The sequence below is a fragment of the Pieris brassicae genome, unplaced genomic scaffold, assembly GCF_905147105.1.
Source record: "Pieris brassicae unplaced genomic scaffold, ilPieBrab1.1, whole genome shotgun sequence".
NCBI lineage: Eukaryota > Metazoa > Arthropoda > Insecta > Lepidoptera > Pieridae > Pieris > Pieris brassicae.
Window position 1 is genome coordinate 42,501 of NW_025576219.1, and position 5,000 is coordinate 47,500.

General features: G+C 46.8%; 2 non-coding genes across 2 annotated transcripts; both read right to left on the reverse strand.

Moving 5' to 3' along the window:
* Positions 1-649: 649 nt before the first annotated feature.
* On the reverse strand, positions 650-806 carry LOC123719821. Its single transcript, XR_006755911.1, has one exon. It is a non-coding gene; the product is annotated as a 5.8S ribosomal RNA (ribosomal RNA).
* A 352-nt stretch (positions 807-1,158) lies between these two features.
* On the reverse strand, positions 1,159-3,064 carry LOC123719816. Its single transcript, XR_006755908.1, has one exon. It is a non-coding gene; the product is annotated as a small subunit ribosomal RNA (ribosomal RNA).
* Between the last annotated feature and the right edge of the window lie 1,936 nt (positions 3,065-5,000).

Consider the following 5,000-nt stretch of genomic DNA (forward strand, 5'->3'; position numbering starts at 1 on the left):
TAGATGTCGCGTTGCGCGAAATCAATCAATCGCACACCACCAAGCGGTTCTTCTGTTGTTGTTCGTTAACGACGGCATCGTTCCGTCCGTTTTAAGAACACACGTCACAATAATTTCGTACACACTACAATTGCACAAACACCGCACGCACACACTGGGCGCAACCGCTAGAGCAGCGGGCGCGCGCGTTTCGCTTCCTCTCGCGAGAGTAAGAGAAACTGAGCCGAACGCGACAACTTTCAACGACAGCGTCGAGACACGTCGACGCGCGCACCGGCGCCGACCGTCGCGCGATCGCCATGCGGGACCGGGACGATGCGAGCAAACACGCGCGACGCGTAAACGCGAACGTCGTTGTCGTCGTTGTCGTTGTCGTTGCGTAAAGACTCGACGCGCACCCGTGCCGCGGGAGACACGGTGCGGCGGGGAGAATTTATTTGTGCGACAAAAGTATCGTATAGACGTGGCTTAACACGGCCAATACGGATGACGAGTCGTAATCGAACATATATTCGAACGGATCGTTCGGCCGCTCGGCGGCCTAGCGAAACCGTCAATTGCACGCGCGACAGAGATGCGGCGCTACGACCGGAGTCGCAGCGATCGCCGCTCGTCACGCGAACAGTGTGGCTTTTTGTTTTTATGCAGCCGGCCCTCAGACAGGAGTGGTCCTGGATATTTCTCCACGGACCGCAATGTGCGTTCGAAATGTCGATGTTCAAATGTGTCCTGCAGTTCACACTATGACGCGCAGTTAACTGCGTTCTTCATCGACCCGCGAGCCAAGTGATCCACCGTTCAGGGTAATCGTTTTGTTTTTGTGTGTGTTTTTGTATGAGAAAATATAAAAGGTGCGAAAAAATTAAACAAAAAAATTTGAAAATAATACTTATCATTAACGTGTACGACAAATGAAAAGAAAGAAAATCTCTTTTATTTGCGTGGTTGTACACAAAAATTATAAAATATTATTTCAAAGTATCAATAGGCGATAGCGAACGCTAATCAAAGCGTGTCGCAACGCACACGTCGCGAATCGACGAGAGAGAGTCAACCGTCTCGGATTCGATTTTGATTCGTATCATTCACGTGTTTTTGTATTTTTTTCTTTTTTTGCGAGTCTTTGACAACAACAAAACAAAAAGAAAAAACCAACGTTAATGATCCTTCCGCAGGTTCCCCTACGGAAACCTTGTTACGACTTTTACTTCCTCTAAATGATCAAGTTTGGTCAACTTCCCAGCAACGCCGACGGCCGTGAGGCCACCGCGTGTCGGTCCGAAGACCTCACTAAATCATTCAATCGGTAGTAGCGACGGGCGGTGTGTACAAAGGGCAGGGACGTAATCAACGCGAGCTTATGACTCGCGCTTACTAGGAATTCCTCGTTTATGGGGGATAATTGCAAACCCCAATCCCCAGCACGAAGGAGTTTCAACGGGTTGCCCGGGCCTCTAGGCCAGGGAGAACATGTTGATTCCTTCAGTGTAGCGCGCGTGCGGCCCAGGACATCTAAGGGCATCACAGACCTGTTATTGCTCAATCTCGTGCGGCTCGAAGCCGCCGGTCCCTCTAAGAAGAATTTTAATACGTCGCCAGTGAGTTGCGCTCCCCGAGAGTCGCGCACACCTTGAATGACGACGCCTATTTAGCAGGCTAGAGTCTCGTTCGTTACCGGAATTAACCAGACAAATCGCTCCACCAACTAAGAACGGCCATGCACCACCACCCACCGAATCAAGAAAGAGCTGTTAATCTGTCAATCCTTCCGGTGTCCGGGCCTGGTGAGATTTCCCGTGTTGAGTCAAATTAAGCCGCAGGCTCCACTCCTGGTGGTGCCCTTCCGTCAATTCCTTTAAGTTTCAGCTTTGCAACCATACTCCCCCCGGAGTCCAAAATCTTTGGTTTCCCGGAAGCTGCCCGCCGAGCCATTGTAGTAACGTCGGCGGATCGCTAGATGACATATTTACGGTTAGAACTAGGGCGGTATCTAATCGCCTTCGAACCTCTAACTTTCGTTCTTGATTGATGAAAACACCTTTGGCAAATGCTTTCGCTGATGTTCGTCTTGCGACGATCCAAGAATTTCACCTCTAACGTCGCAATACGAATGCCCCCAGTTATCCCTATTAATCATTACCTCGGAGTTCTGAAAACCAACAAAATAGAACCGAGATCATATTCTATTATTCCATGCACGAAATATTCAAGCGGCATTTTGAGCCCGCTTTGAGCACTCTAATTTGTTCAAAGTAAAATTGTCGGCCCACCTCGACACTCACCGAAGAGCACCGCGATAGGATTTTGATATTGAACCGGCGTTTTACCGCCGGCTCACCGACGATATGCTCCGCAGACGTGTCAGTATCACCGCGGATGCGGTGCACCGACAGCGCGGCGCACAAATGCAACTACGAGCTTTTTAACCGCAACAATTTTAGTATACGCTATTGGAGCTGGAATTACCGCGGCTGCTGGCACCAGACTTGCCCTCCAATTGTTCCTCGTTAAAATATTTAAAGTGTACTCATTCCGATTACGAGGCCTCGTAAGAGTCCCGTATCGTTATTTTTCGTCACTACCTCCCCGTGCCGGGAGTGGGTAATTTGCGCGCCTGCTGCCTTCCTTGGATGTGGTAGCCGTTTCTCAGGCTCCCTCTCCGGAATCGAACCCTGATTCCCCGTTACCCGTGACAACCATGGTAGTCGCAGAAACTACCATCGAAAGTTGATAAGGCAGACATTTGAAAGATGCGTCGCCGGTACTGGACCGTGCGATCGGCAAAAGTTATCCAGATTCATCAAAATTAACGACTTCGGACGCATGGCCCTCCGCCGATTGGTTTTGATCTAATAAAAGCACTCATCCCATCACTGGTCAGAGTTCTGATTGCATGTATTAGCTCTAGAATTACCACAGTTATCCAAGTAACTGAGTAAGATCTAAGGAACCAAAACTGATATATTGAGCCATTCGCGGTATCGCCTTAATACGGCTTGCACTGAGACATGCATGGCTTAATCTTTGAGACAAGCATATAACTACTGGCAGGATCAACCAGGGAGCTGCTTACGCAAACGACACGCCTACACCGCGGTCACGCGGCTTCGGCGAGCCGCTGGCTCGGCGGCGTCGAGGGGCGCGCGCTTGCGCGCGCGCCTTCTCGACACGCGTGAACGTAACGCGTCGAATTTGCACGCGACGCGACGTTCGCGCTTCATATCGATAGACTAACTTTGACCGGTCTACGAGCGGCCGTCCCGTCACGATCTCGCAACGAGGTGATGTACAACGATGCTCGACCACTGTGAGGGACATAAAACTGCAACGAACACGACCCCGCGGGCGGGAATCGATGTTGTGACAATTTGAAAATTGAACATTCATCTAAACGCAACTTCTCAATTTTTATTCAATACGTTATTGTAAACATATTAAAACTCGGCTGGCAATTACATGCGCGCACACACGCATGATTCGCACTAGATACGATCAACGCCCGGAGCTTGAGGGATAAATTCCAACACGACGCTGCGCACACCGTTTCGACGATGGGCGCGTGTGCGTCCTCTTTTATACATTCTTTCCGTATACGGTCGCCGTGGCGACCGCGCACGTGTCGAACACGCTAGGCGCCCTGCGTTGAGGTGTGCCTAGAAGCGTATTCTTTTAACATCACAGATAACACCGGGGGAGACGGTCCCAAATCTTGGTCGATTGGTAACATCACCATACGGTCTGCGAACGCGGTGCTATAATATAATTTTATATTATATTATATAAAATATGAGGAGGAGTAGTATGTATATTCTTTGTTATTTTGTGTTGACACAAGAGAGATATATAAAATGTACTATACACCACACACACAGAGAGAGAGAGAGCTGGGAAAGATCTCGGCGGTCTCGCATTCGAAATACGAATTTGATATAATTTCCTCCGAAAATCCATACCCATATCTATATCATCCATGCGCGAATATATGTATATAATATTCTCACACTTCGCACAAACACAAAAACAAAAACAAGAACACATTCTCTCTCGTCCGTCGTTCGTGTCTATTATATAGACGAACGACGCGCGGCAACGAGAACGAGTCGACGCTGTGCGCACGACTGTTTCGCTCCACATCTATACCGAGAGCAATAGTCCGCGTCGGCATTGGAGCGGACGTCGAATGTTTCTCGTAGAGCGAGCGAGAGAGAGACGATTTTTCATTTTATTATGTATGTGTATTGGCGTGCAGTAGTAGCACGTAGTAGTACTAGTAGTAGTAGTAAAAAAATATTATTATTTATTTTATTGACTGATATGATTTTGTTTGTTTTCTTTTTTTTGCATAGACATTTGTATTGATAGATATGTTTCTCGTTGAAGCTCGCAGCACACGCTCAGAGAAATGGCAATGTGGGTTTATTTGAAGAAAAAAAAAACAATTAATTTATTAATAATATGTATGTATGTATGTATGTATGTATGTATGTATAATAATGAATTATAATAATTATTCCGATGCAACGTCAGAGGAAAATGTTTCTCGTACAGGTGCGGCGCGCGACGGCCGGCCGCTCGACAGTTTCGCGCCGAATGTTTCTCGTTGAAGCTCGCAGCACACGCTCAGAGAAATGGCAATGTGGGTTTATTTGAAGAAAAGAAAAAACAAAAAAAACAATTATATTTATTAATAATATGTATGTATGTATGTATGTATGTATGTATGTATAATAATGAATTATAATAATTATTCCGATGCAACGTCAGAGGAAAATGTTTCTCGTACAGGTGCGGCGCGCGACGGCCGGCCGCTCGACAGTTTCGCGCCGAATGTTTCTCGTTGAAGCTCGCAGCACACGCTCAGAGAAATGGCAATGTGGGTTTATTTGAAAAAAAAAAAAAAAAAAAAAAAAACAATTAATTTATTAATAATATGTATGTATGTATGTATGTATGTATGTATAATAATGAATTATAATAATTATTCCGATGCAACGTCAGAG